General features: G+C 48.6%; 1 pseudogene; it reads left to right on the forward strand.

The window, feature by feature from the left end:
- The first annotated feature begins 12,232 nt into the window (after positions 1–12,232).
- Positions 12,233–13,905, forward strand: LOC136510344 (uncharacterized; annotated as a pseudogene).
- Positions 13,906–14,549: the final 644 nt, after the last annotated feature.

The following is a 14,549-nucleotide window of genomic DNA, read 5'->3' on the forward strand; positions in this document are numbered from 1 at the left end:
CTCGGCAAACTACAGGAGTCCGGTAGTGGTTAGGCACTCGGCAAAGGGTTTTTTTAAAAAAAATTCTTTGCCGAGTGCCCTGTGACCTAGCACTCGGCAAATTAATTTTTTTTGTTTTTTTCGGCCAAATTTTTTTTCTGGAGCCTTGCTACAGTAATTAAAACTCCATTTCAAAATTTGGGACAATTTTGAGTTTTTTTACTATTTCCTTAATTATTTTTGTTTCTTTGAATTTTTCTGACTATTTCAAATTTGAACTGCATGTACATGAAATAATGGAATTTGGTCATTCAAAAAATGGTATTCATGATGTTTGGCGTATGTTGAGGCCAAATCCAGGAACTACCGGAAAAACGTCCTTTGCCGAGATCCGAGATTTTTGCCGAGAGCAAAAACGCGGGCTCTCGGCAAAGAAAACGTTTGCCGAGCGCGGCTCTCGGCAAACATCGGCCGTCGGCAAGTGACATGATTGCCGTGAGCCTGCATCTCGGCAAGCAACAACTCTCGGCGAAGTGGGCCGTTTTGCCGAGAGTCGCGCTCGGCAAAAAATGCCCGTCGGCAAAACGGTCCTTTGCCGTAGGCCGCGCTCTCGGCAAAATCAGGCTCTCGGCAAAACATTGTCGTGGGCCCATAGCCGTGACCTGCCCTGACGGTGTCACCGCTTTGCCGAGAGCCCCTCCGTTACTGCTCTCGGCAAAACTCTTTGCCGAGAGCCCCTCCCAGGCTCTCGGCAAATGTGGTTTCTATATTTCATGTGCATGTGTTTCTCTTCTCCTAACTCTCTCCAATTAAATTATTTTTTCTTTCATATGCCCCAAACTTTTTTCTCTATAGACATACTACAGGTTGTACTCAATATTAAAATTTTGTGTATTTTTGTAATTATTTGCTATATATAATTAATTAATTGCATTTCAAGGAGTTTTTTTAATCGATTAAAATTTGAACAGCGATTGATTTAAACACGGGAAAAAAATAAGTAGAAAATTATATTCATGCTATTTATGCATTATTGAGGGCAAATAACATCTTTTTGACGTTTTTTTCACCTTTTCTTTTACGAATCGAAGACCACGAACATATGTCGCCCAACGATTTAAAAATTCTTAAAAAAGGAAACAAAGTCGGAAAATTGTGATATTTGCAATGAAGTCATGGTATCACACTTGGAGGCTGTGGTAAAAAATTGAAAATATTTCGCACAAGTGGTTGCGTATGATTCTTACAATCTGAGACATCTCCGAATAAGTTTCATAAAGTTGAGAAGGATCCATTAGGATTTTCAAACAATGTCACGGTCGAATTAGTTTTGGAGTTCCAAACTTTTTGTATAGCCATTAGAGAGCATAAGTTGTAACATGGCAAAATTTCATATTTTTCCAGAGCCGTTTGCTGTTTATTAATTTTTTTTTGGATATTATTTGCCGAGAGCTTCAGGGGATTGCTCTCGGCAAAGGCTCTTTGCCAAGAGCAACTAGGCCCGCTCTCGGCGCAGATTTCTTTTTTTTACGTGGCCTAGATCAATGGTTTGCCGAGAGCTGCTCTCGGGAAAGATTTAATTTTTTTTAGAAATATCATTTTTTGTTCAGTTTGCCGAGAGCTACTCTCGGCAAATAATAATTTTTATTTTTTTAATATTTTTTTGTGCAGTTAGCTAGTTAAAAAAATTCGAACAAAATTTGAAAAAAAAACTTTACCGAGAGTCGGATCTAGGGGCTCTCGGCAAAGGGGGAAGGTTTGCCGAGAGCCTCCCAGATCTGGCTCTCGGCAAAGTGGCTTCAGACACTTAACCATTTCGGCGCCTTATCTCTCTCACTCTTCACGCACACACTCACACAGCCGCCGCCGCGAGGAGCGCCGCCATCGCCGCAAGGAGCGTCGCCCAGCTCGGTGTGCCGCCGCCGCGAGCCTCGCCGTCGCCCGAGCCCCCTCGCCGCTGCAGCCTCGCAAGCCCGCTCTGGTTCGCCCCAGCCCGCCACGCCCGGCCGCACGCGCTGCCGCCGCCGCTCCGCCCGAGCCTCGCGCGCCACCGCAGCCCGACCAGCCCGCCCCATCCCGCCACGTCCGCCCGCGCGCGTCGGCGGCGGCCGCCGGCTTGCCCCAGCCCCGCCACGCACGGCCGCGCGCGCCGCGGCGGCCGCGCTCGCTGGTCGTGCCCTCCACGGCCGGCCAGCCCGTCCAAGCCCACCCAGCCCTAGCCACGCCACGCCCCGGCATCGGCCGCGCCCCTCCTCGCCCGCCCCACCGCGCGCGCCCCTCCTCGTCCTCGACCTCGGGCTCGTCCTCGCCCACGCCCTGACTCGCCCTCGTGCGCGCCCCGACTCGCCCTCGTCCTCGCCCGCGCCCTGACTCGCCCTCGCGCGCGCCTCGACTCGCCCTCATCCTCGCCCTCGGCCTCGTCCTCACCGTCGGCCTCGCCCTCGGCCTCATCCTCGCCGTCGGCCTCGCCCTTGCCCTCGCCGCGGAGAGGAACAAGGTATACTAAGTAGTATTAGTGGTAGTAGTAGTTAGTAGTTGTAGTAGTAGTCTAAGTAGTACTAGTGGTAGTAGTAGTAGTCAGTAGTTAGTAGTTGTAGTAGTAGTTAGTAGTTGTAGTAGTGGTAGTAGTAGTGGTAGTAGTAGTTAGTAGTTGTAGTAGTAGTTAGTGTAGTAGTAGTTGCATTAGTTAGAGTAGTAGTTGTAGTAGTGTTAGTAGTAGTTAGTAGTTGTAGTAGTGGTATTAGTAGTGGTATTAGTAGTAGTTAGTAGTTAGTAGTTGTAGTAGTGGTATTAGTAGTGGTAGTAGTAGTTAGTGTAGTAGTAGTTGTAGTAGTTAGAGTAGTAGTAGTTGATAATTAAGCTGCATGTGGTTCCTTGATATAAATGTGGTTGTCGGCCATCGTGCCGTGGTTTTCTTTCAGGTTTGGAAACCTCACCGTTCAGGGGAGATGCTGCCGAATTTTTGAGTTGACGTTATTTTGCTTCTTTCTTTCTTTTTGTAGGAGCCGAGTCGGAGTACCCCGGTGTCCCTAGGTCTGCCCGCACCACGTCGCCTCGCCACTGCACCGACCCGCCACGGCCCCGCTAGCCTGACTTCACCGCCACCTAAGGTATAACCACTCTTTCTTTGTCCTGGTCATGTATCTCCACGTAACCCAGTTAGGTGTCTCCCGTTCGAAAGAGATACGGTTAGAAATATGCAGATCTTTGCATATCAATAACCGTATCTGTTTCGAATTGTCCACGTTTTTTTGGACAGCCCGAGGATGCGCAGATGGTGTTAGTTTCCATGGTCTGCTCCGATCCAAGACAGAGTTTTGACAGTACCTTCCTGTTGTTCTCCGGATACACAATCTCCCTATCGGGACGTGTATTTGGAGAACAGCGCGGAGGTGCTGCCGAAATTATGTTTCGGATAGGACCAGACCATGGGAACTAACACCATCTATGCATCCTCGGGTGGGATTATGACCTATCCTTACCTATTAGATGGTAGGAACGACGTGTAGATGCAAGTCCATGGTTATATTTATTACTTGGTGATATATATGTTAGAGGATGGATGACCGTGAGTGGATGTACTCGGGCCACCGGAGCGCCTGTGAGATTACCAGAGAATGGGTCGACAAGACCGAGGCTTTCATCAAGCAAGTATTTGACTAGGCTCCCGGAGCGCGTGCCGTTTTTTGTCCCTGCATCAACTATAAGAACAGAAAGAGGCAGACAAAGGAGGTGATGACTTCACATCTGGCTAGGCATGGATTTACGAAAAACTATACCCAGTGGACCCACCACGGTGAAGCCGATTGTGTGAGAGAGGAGGTGGTGAGACCACGTGTCGAGGATTACAATGCTGATGCCGGGGTAGCAGCTTGGTTATATGACTTTCACGAAGCACACTTCGCTGACGGACATAGGCAGCAGGAGGAGGAGCCAGAGGCAAGCGCAAAGGCGTATTACGACATGTTGTCTATGGCAGGGAAACCCCTTCATGGCCACACACAGATTTCAAAGCTTGATGGCATTTCACGCTTAATGGCCTTAAAGTCCTAGTTCAACCTCAGTCGAGAGAACTTTGATGAAATGTTGACAGTTATTGGCTCCATCCTTCCAGCCGGTCACCTTCTGCCACAGAACATGTACAAATTGCAGAAGGTCCTTCGTGCACTTAAGATGCCATATGAGTAGATACATGCTTGTCCGAAGGGCTGCGTCCTCTTTAGAAAAGCACACGCAGATGCAAAGTACTGTCCAAAGTGTAAATCCTCTAGGTATCTGGAGGTAGACTCTGGTGATGGTGAGAAGAGGTAGAGTCCGTACCCCGTGAAAATCCTATGGTACCTTCCATTCATACCGAGGATCCAACGGCTATTCATGACAGAGGAGTCCGCAAAACAGATGATATGGCACAAAAATGGAAAAAGATACAGTCCTGAGAAGATGGTACATCCAGCCGATGGTGAAGCATGACATCACTTTGATAACATTCATCGTAACAAAAGTGGGGAGGCACGTAATGTGCGTGTTGCACTGGCAACAGATGGGTTCAATCCTTATGGAATGATGGCTGCCCCATACACTTGTTGGCCCGTGTTTGTTATCCCTCTCAATCTCCCCCCTAGCGTCTCCTTCCAATGACAGAATGTGTTCTTGTCGTTGATAATTCCAGAACACCCTGGGAATAACATGGGTGTGTTCATGGAGCCTTTGTTCGATGAACTGGTCCATGCTTGGGACCATGGTGTATGGACATATGATCGAGCTACAAAGACAAACTTCAACATGCATGTTTGGTATCAATACTCCATGCATGACTTCCTAGCATATGGGATATTCAGCGCTTGGTGTGTTCACGGGAAGTTTCCATGCCCCTTGTGCAAGGCAGCTCTACAGTTCAATTGGCTGCAGAAGGGCAGCAAATATTCCGTGTTCGACAAACATCGACAATTCCTCCCTACTGAGCATCCATTCAGACGAGACATCAAGAACTTTACTAAAGGTGTCATGGTTACAGACCCCGCACCACAGATGATGACCGGTGCCAAGGTTCATGATCAGATAGATGCTCTCCGAATCAATGAAAAAGATGGTAGGTTCGTGGGATATGGTGAGGAGCATATGTGGACTCATAAGTTGCCCTTGATGATGCTCCCCTATTATAACGACCTTCTTCTTCCACACAACATTGATGTAATGCACACCGAGAAGAATGTTGCCGAGGCGCTTTGGGCAACGATCATGGACATTAAGGATAAGACGAAGGACAATGTAAAGGCGAGACTGGACCTGGCAACGATATGTGATAGACCAAAGCAACACATGCAACCTCCTAGAAGCGGCAAGAAATGGACAAGGCCTAAGGCCGATTACAGATTGAAACCGGAACAAAAGAGAGAAGTATTAGAATGGTTCAAAACATTAATGTTCCCTGATGGGTATGCAGCGAATCTGAGGAGGGGAGTGAACTTATCTACCTTGCGAATCAACGGCCTAAAGAGTCATGACTATCACATATGGATTGAGTGTCTTCTTCCGGCGATGCTCCGAGGCTATGTCCCTGAGCATGTGTGGAAGACGCTAGCCGAGTTGAGCTATTTCTTTCGCCAGCTTTGTGCCAAGGAGTTATCTCGTAGCGTGGTTGCAGAATTGGAAAAAATAGCACCTGTGTTGCTCTGTAAGTTGGAGATGATCTTTCCACCCGGCTTCTTCAACCCGATGCAGCATTTGATTCTGCACCTCCCGTATGAGGCATGAATGGGGGGGGCATGTAGGCCCGTTGGTGCTATCCAATCGAGAGATGTCTAAAGGTTCTTTGGAAGAAATGCAGAAACAAATGCAAAATCGAGGCTTCCATGGTGGAGGCATTCATTCTAGAGGAGGTTACTAACTTCACACAAGCATACTATGGTGACAAGCTTCCTAGCGTGCATAATCGCCCCCCTCGTTACAATGCTGGTGAAAATCAATCAAAACTCAGCCTTTTCCAAGGGCAACTTGGAAGTGCGAGTGATGCGACCTCATTGTTGTTGAAAAACGAAGAGTGGCTCACAATCATTATATATGTGTTCACCAATCTTACCGAAATGGAGCCGTACATGCAGTAAGTGGCTTCTTGCACGAACTTGTTAATTAAATATGCCGTCAACATTCTGCATCCAACCTCCTTGTTTCTCGTTGTTACAGGGAGTTTATTAATGAGAACTGGCATCTATCAAGGGAACCTACCCTGCAAGAATGTGACACCATTCTTCATCAGGGTGCGGGAAATGGAATCTCCAATTTTATTTCTTGGTTCAAACAAAAGGTACTATGCAATTTAGCTCGTTCGCCGATTGACATTCCCAGTTGCTTGTACATTCCAATTTAACGATCTATCCTCCTTGACCTTGCAGAGCCAAACCGATTTGACTATGAATCCAGAGTTGAGACAGGTTGCCAATGGCTTTGAACATAGGGTCAAGTCATTTTCTGGTTATGATGTGAATGGATACCGATTTCACACAACAAGACACGAGCAGAGCCGGCCCAATCGAAGAACCACGAATTCTGGAGTTTTTACTGGCGGCCTTGATGGGGCCGAGTATTATGGAAGAATTGAAGAAATATACGAACTTAGGTTTCATGGTCGCAAACCTCTTAACCCTGTCGTATTCAAATGCCATTGGTTTGATCCTCAAGAAACGAGACGAAGTCCTTCCCTTGGGCTAGTAGAAATTCGACAGGATTCCGTCTATGGCGGAAAGGATGTCTATATTGTGGCTCAACAGGCCACACAAGTTTATTATCTCCCCTACTCATGCCAAAGGGACCCTCGTCTTCAGGGTTGGGATATTGTGCACAAGGTATCGCCGCACGGTAAAGCACCTTCCCCAAACGCCGAAGACTACAACTTCGACCCAAACACATATGATGGAGAGTTCTATCAAGAAGAGGGCCTACAAGGGACTTTTGAGATTGACTTAACCGGAGCTATGGAAATGGAAGTAGACAATGAAATGGATGTTGATGTGGACAAGGGGGATGAGGTGGAAAATGCGAAGGACTTGGCGTTACTTGAAGGATTACATATTGGCAATGGCAATGATGACATAGTTGCTCCTTTGGAAAGTGTTGAACATTTCGACATGGCTGATAGTGATGATAAGAGATATGATCCAGCTAATCCCGATGGGGATGATTATTTCTAATACATGTAATATTATGTTATTTTTTAATTATGCTTTATTTATTTTGCATCTCTTTATAATAATGTCTTGTTTATGATCCATCTAATCCGATCTTATTGTTTATGTCTTGTAGGTGATTGTGCAAAGATGGCGAGCCGCAGAGCTTTGCGGGCGGTCAGGTCGCTTTAAGACATGGGGGGTAGTACACCAGGGCCCTCAGGTGAAGCTGCGGGGTCGGCACCACCTCAGGGGAGGAGGAGGAGGGTGGCCTCAGCCTGTAGCAGCAGCAGCACCAGAGCCCAAGGAGGAGTGGGAGGAAGAGCAGGTGGACGAGCAGGCTCAGCAGGGAGGGGACGAGCTGTAGGCCGAGCAGGAGGCCGAGCAGCTGGACGAGCAGGAGGAGCGGGAGGACAAGCAGGAGGCCGAGGCAGGAGGTTCTAGTTCCACCGGAACCTCGGGTGTCTACCAACGAGGTCCGGCGAGCCTACCTGAGCGGCCGATACCTGAGGCTCTACGCCCGGTCATTCGACCTGTTGGGCAAAAGTACGTAACTTTTACATTTTTTCGCTCCTACATATGATAGAATCACAATGGAAACTAACATTTTTTCTTAATCACTTACGCAGGTCTTGGAAGGTCATGGTCCCAGGTGCTCACAAAAGGTTGCCCAATGGCATCCTGGGTCTTCTCTGCAGGGAACACTCCTAGGCTTGGTTCGCTACGCCAAAGCTCTGGAGCTGGCCTACACATACGAGCACTACGTCGCTGCCCCTGATGCGGAGGACGAGATGGGCCGCACGTACGAAAGCGTGGCGGAGCGGGTTATGTGCGAGTTTTGGGTAAGTCTTCCTCCCACTACTTTACTCAATACATTGCATTCGCTAGAGTTTCTTGAACCAGTGTATTGATACATCTTTTCTATATGCAGGACTTCTTCAAATGCGCCGAGGGCTACAAGGCAAGGGCGGCCAAGGCGTCGACCAAATCTTTTAGAGGTTGCATCTCAAACATGCATTACGAGGCGCGGCTCTAGGCCATCATCGATTACTGTGCCATCTACGAGCATCGGAAGGTAAAGAAAGAAGATGCAAGATTAATGCATCTGACCAAAGAGCAGTACCTGAAGGTAAATATACAACATCAATATTGATTTCTTCTGAGATTGGGTAGGCTTGAATTGTTCTTATATCTGTCAATGTACTTGATGTCGTACAGGTGCCTCCTGGCTGGTGCGCCAATAAAATGTGGGCCTATCAGATGATGGTCGACAGGTGGGTGAGTGGCAATTGGGCGGATAACCACACCGTCCTCCAGGAATGACGTTTGCTGATGCCAGGTGTATCACACCACTAGGGCAACCTTAACATCCACAAATTCAGGGCTAGATGGGTACGTGACTTGGTGTAGCTTCATTTATTCTTTCAGACGTTTATTCCTGCATGATTTATAATCGTCTTGTTGTTTTTCTCGCAGTCGGCTACACATCAAAACCAGCCATGCGGAGAGCTCAAGTCATGGGTTCTGGCCCATAAGGGCAAGGCGACAGACAACATCAACTAGAACCCGAACGACCCAGCCGAGTCGTTCACCAACGAGAGCATCCCCGAGCGCATCAGTCAGTACACCGAGGCAGCAAGGGGAGTCCATGGGGCAGACTAGGATCCGCACACCACGTACATTGACGGCGACATCATCATGAGGGTGGGAGGAGGCAAGAAGCATGGGCGGTACCTCATCGGCAATAGCACGCTCGACCCGCACACCACTCCCACTCTCTCACAGGTCCGGATAAGCAGCACGAGCAGTAGCGTGCCCATACGCCCAAGGCAGGACACTTTGACGCATCGTGTGGCAGCACTACAGGTTATTTCTATTTTATTCGTCGTTCATTGGTTTTACATTCCTCGAAATTGCTTGTAACAATGCGGTGAAAAATTATAGGCCCAGGTGCATGCGCTCGAGGAGCATAAGGCTAGGGTGGAGGAAGAGCGACAAAGGGAGCGGGAGGCCGAGCGATAGAGGTGGGAGGCCGAGCGAGCGAGGTTTGACGCCTTGGCTCAGTACGTGGCAAGTCTTGGCATCACGATGGGTCGTCCAGCGCCACTAGAGCTGTTCGCTCCTCCACCGCCTTACCCATACCCACCTTACTCATACGCGAGTTCAACTTCTCTAACAAAAGCTCTTTACTATGCATGTCGGCCATCGTGCCGTTGATATGTGATGGGAGGCCTTCGTGCCGTTGATATATATGTGTGCCGGCCATCGTGCCGTTGATATGTGGTGGGCGGCCATCGTGCCATTGGTTTTCTTGCAGGTTTTGGAAACCCCACCGTGCAGGGGAGGTGCTGCCGAAATTTTGATGTGTCTAGGCTTAGATTACAATTTTATACCTAGTTCTATAAATTTTGACTTGTCTACGATTAGATTACAATTATATGCCTTAGTATTACTATAATTACTAATTTTTCTTCTCCTTTGTGCAGAATCAATCGGCGGGTTCGAATGATGTGCCTAAGCAGCCGCCGTCGGGAGGGTCGTGGCACCAACCGTATCCACAACTTCCGCCGCGTCAGCAGCCGTCAGGAGGGTCGGGGTACCAGCCGTATCCACACCTTCCGCCGCAGCAGCCGCCGCCGTCGGGAGGGTGGGAGCCTGTTGTTCTTCATCATGTATTAGCATTTTGTGACATGAACTTGGGTGAGATGAACTTAGCACTTTGAGATGGACATGTGTTGTTGGATTTGAGATGTTTAGATGGATTATAATGTGAGACATGTGATGTGGATGACATATTTGTGATATATGTGATGTGGATGATGTGTTATATTTGTGAAATATGTGTTGTTGAAGCTGGAAATATAAACAAAAATAAAAAAATGCTCTCTGGACTCTTTGCCGAGAGTAGGGCTCTCGGCAAATCTGCCTCTTTGCCGAGAGCTTGGTGGTCGGCTCTCGGCAAACCTATTTTTTTTGAAAACCACCTCGACCGCAAATCTTTTTTTTAACAATTCTTTGCCGACGGTCGCTCTCGGCAAAGAAGTTCTTTGCCGACGGTCGCTCTCGGCAAAGAAGCTGTCACACCGTTAGCGATCGTTTGGCCGTTACTAGGGCACGCTAGTTTGCCGAGAGCTAGAGTTTGCCGAGAGCCTTGCCATTACTCTCGGTAAATATTTTGCCGAGAGGGGCTCTCGGTAAAGAATCCTTTGCCGTTAGATGTTTTGCCAACGGCTCTTTGCCGAGAGCTGCTCTCGACAAATAGTTTGCCGAGCGTCAACTCGTCTTTGCCGGCCGAGAGTCCGGTAGTGCGAGTGCTTTCTGTCGGGCACTCGGCAAAGGCAATCTTTGCCGAGAGCCGGACCCAGCGGCACTCGGCAAAGATAGGCCGTCAACAAATCTGCCTTTGCCGAGAGCCGGACACTCGGCAAACTTTAGCTGTCGGCAAAAATTTTCCTTTGCCGGGTGCCGGGCGCTCGACAAAGATTGGCCGTCGGTAAAAAAATCTTTGCCGAGTGCCCGACACTCGGCAAAATTTGGCCGTCGGCAAAGATGGCCGGCATGACGGCGGCCACCTGCCGTCAGCCTTTGCCGAGTGCCCCGCCGTTAGGCACTCGACAAAGAGTTTTTTAAAAAAAAATTCTTTGCCGAGTGCCTTGTGACCTAGCACTCGGCAAAGGCTTCTTTGCCGAGTGCCAAGGTTAGCACTCGGCAAATTAATTTTTTTTGTTTTTTTGGCCAAATTTTTTTCTGGGGCCTTGCTACAGTAATTAAAACTCCATTTCAAAATTTGGGACAATTTTGAGTTTTTTTACTATTTCCTTAATTATTTTTGTTTCTTTGAATTTTTCCGACTATTTCAAATTTGAACTGCATGTACATGAAATAATAGAATTTGGTCATTCAAAAAATGGTATTCATGATGTTTGGCGTATGTTGAGGCCAAATCTAGGAACTCGCATGAAATTACGAGCATCTTGTTGTCGTAACATGACGATGTACTTGCGGGAAAAGTGTATTTAAATTATATAAAATCCAAACAAAGTCCGAAAATCACGAAACATGTCGAGGTGTCTTGTTATCGCATGTGGAGGCCGTGGTAAAAAATTGAAAGTTTAGAGCAAGTTGTGACGTCGGATGCCTAAAAGCCAAACATCACCACATGCGATCGGGGCCAGGGCAAGTTGTCTTGTTGCACGTGGAGAAAGTTTGGAGCATTTGTAGAATTCCCAGCTTTGCCGAGTGCCAAGGCCAGGGCACTCGGCAAAGATTTTTTTTAAAAAAAATATTTGTCGAGTGCCGCCTTGACAGGGCACTCGGCAAAGAAATTACGAAAAAAATTAAAAAATATTTGCCGAGCGCCGACCTAGCAGGCCACTCGGCAAAGAAATTATTAAAAAATAAATAAAAAATCTTTGCGGAGTGCCTCCCCGGTAGGGCACTCGGCAAAGAAATTTTGAAAAAAAAATTAAAAAAATCTTTGTCGAGCGCCTCTGACATGACACTCGGCAAAACATATATGTCCTAACGAACCGGCGCCGTGACGGTCACTTTTCTTTGCCAAGTGCCGAGATTGCACTCGGCAAAGACTTTGCCGAGTGCCCGATAAAAGGCGCTCGGCAAAGAATTCTTTGCCGACGGATTTTTTACCGGAGGCTCTTTGCCGAGTGCTGCCCTCGGCAAAGACTTTGCCGAGGGCAAAGTAGCCTTTGCCGAAGCGCCTGAATCCAGTAGTGTGGTCCCGGCGAGCCGGCCGGAGGCGTCGGCGCCGGCGCGCTGGCGTTGTTGGCCGTCGCAGGGGAGATGCTGCAGTTCTTGGGGCTGCCGGTCGGGCTGCTCTTCTCCGCGAGGACGTATCGGTGCACGTGAGGTCGCAACCGCAGCCGCCGTCGTCCCTGAGGCCGCGCTCTGTATTCATGCAATACTACCACAGAAATACACGGAAACATCAATCTTTGTCCCCTCTTAACCCTGAATCCGTTTAGTTTTGGCATAAGAGGTAGTAACAAATGTTGTAGAGCTACGCGAGATCTCCAACTTTGCTTAAAGTGCCAAAGTCTAACTCGGTCTGGTTGGAGAGATATACGCTTTCAATGTGGGATGGCGCGGCGCCATCCACCGGCTTCTGCTCACGCACCTGCGGGGCTGCGGCTGGCCTGCATGGCCACGGCATCATGCCACGTCAGCACGAGAAGCCAACGTGCAGAGGTATGGACCTAGATGATACGGTGTACAAAGTTTATGGACCCAAAAAGCCACTTTAGAAGTTGATGGACCTAACCGAAACCTCCTCACAAGCTAATGAAGCTCTGGTGCATTTAACTCTAAAAAAAAATAAACGAAACAGATCCGGTCCTCCCTGTTCCGTTGCGGTGCAGTTAGTGGTGGATGCATGCATGCAGATCGATCGAGCACGGGTAACTCGGCCTTCAAACTGATCGATCATCCAACAAGCTAAGTGACCGGTTCCTTACCGGGTCCGATGAAGGGCTCACAGATCTCGATCATCTCAACTCTCTCTTATCTAGCGCATGCAAATGCTGCTACTTGTTGAATCGAGATTGTTCGAACGAGCGCATGCATCCATGCGCGTGCATGGAGGTTGTTCGTTCGGCGTCGGCGACGGCGAGCTAATTTCTTTTAATCGCCAGCCGCCCACTATATTCTTGCGGTGAAGAGGAGAGGCGCAGGAAAGAGCGATCCGCTCCGCTCCGCTGCCCTCTCGATCTTCTCCTCTCCTATCCCTACGCCGACGCCGACGCCACCCCGACGGCCGCTCGAGCGCGTGTACCATGTCCACCTCCTCGTCAAAGCCACAGACACAGCTGCCAATCACCGCATCACCTCCACCTCCACGTCGACACTAGTGCCACCGCCGCCACCAACACCAACGACTCGGCCGCCTCTCTAGGCTCCGCGTCCTCCTCCCGCGCCCCGTGGCCCACCCCCACCGGCCACGGGGGCGGGAGCAGGAGCACGGTGCACAACCACGCATGCGCGGCGTGCAAGTTCTGGCGGCGCAAGTGCGACCTGGCCGGACTGCCTGCTCGCCCCCTACTTACCCGCCGACCAGCAGAGCCGCTTCACCAACGCCCAGCGCCTCTTCGGCACCAGCAACATCCAGAAGACGCTGACCAAGTACGGCCCCGCGGCCATGCGCTCGCTCATCTACCAGTCGGAGGCTCGCGCGGCCGACCCATCGGCGGCTGCGTCGGCATCATACAAGAACTGCGGCGACAGGTCCGCGACTCTGAGATGGAGCTCCAGTTTGTTAGACAGCAGATCGCCATCTGTCGCCAGCAGGCGTCCGCCACGGACGGCGGCGGACTCTCCGACCCGGCGCCGGCAGCGATGATCGCTTCTTCCCCTGTGGTGGCTGCTGGCCAGCAGGACAACATGGTAGCTGCTGTGGACGCCATCTGCGCCAGAACAGAAGAAGCTGGCCGCGCCGGTCCTGGTGAACCACGACGACGTAGATAATGAGCATATGGAGGGGCTGCTGGCGACGGCCGGCAGGGGCGCCATGCCATTCTCTTTCTAATGCATGAGAGATACATTCATCCATGACTATGCATACACAAGAATTAGTTTAAATTTCTTAGTTTGTATTCAATAAGTAGTTTAAGCAATGCAACGTCGATTAGATATCTCAGTTTTCATAAGAGAGTATGTTAATTATTTTTGCGGTTCAGTACCCAGTAGTTTAGTTAGGTTTTACCATTGATTTTCGTCACTCTACGTGGATCAATCTTTGATGAAAGCTAGGTTCGTGAACTATGTTTGAGGAAACAAGTATTATGCATGACTTCATTCAATAAAATAGAGTACCGGCCGCATAAGATTTGTTCAAGGACATTGTGTTCCCCACAATTCGAGACCAGACGACATCATCATGTTTGACACCGTGGGGTCTCTTTAACCAAATTGACTACCAGAGCAGTATGCTTAAGTTACTCCAATAACTAGCAAGTTTGCCCACACAAATAAAACAGGTAGCTAGTTTGCTTGTTGCAGTATTTAGATTTTTTATTCGAATATTATTTTTACCAATAGTTTTGTTTATTTATTTGATTATAATTGTCTTCTTACTATTGCATGATCTCTAAGCCAGATTTAGAGCTACCGTCATCATTCTTGTCTCTTCATTTTTTTTGTTTATTAATATCTAAAGACTGCAATTTCAGCTAGGGCCACCAAATCAAATAGCCTTCAATCTTATCTTGGTGAGCTCTATTGGTGATAAAATCTCTCTTATAGATTTAAATTCGAGATGATCTTGTCGCTTCTATTATGGATCTTTAGCTTCAATCATCCACACCAACTATACTACTCAAAACATTATTCTTCTATTATAGATTTACCATTTTACCCTTGATTACATAAAAACATTTTGAAAATGGAATTATCACA

The sequence above is a fragment of the Miscanthus floridulus genome, chromosome 16 (assembly GCF_019320115.1).
Source record: "Miscanthus floridulus cultivar M001 chromosome 16, ASM1932011v1, whole genome shotgun sequence".
NCBI classification, from domain to species: domain Eukaryota; kingdom Viridiplantae; phylum Streptophyta; class Magnoliopsida; order Poales; family Poaceae; genus Miscanthus; species Miscanthus floridulus.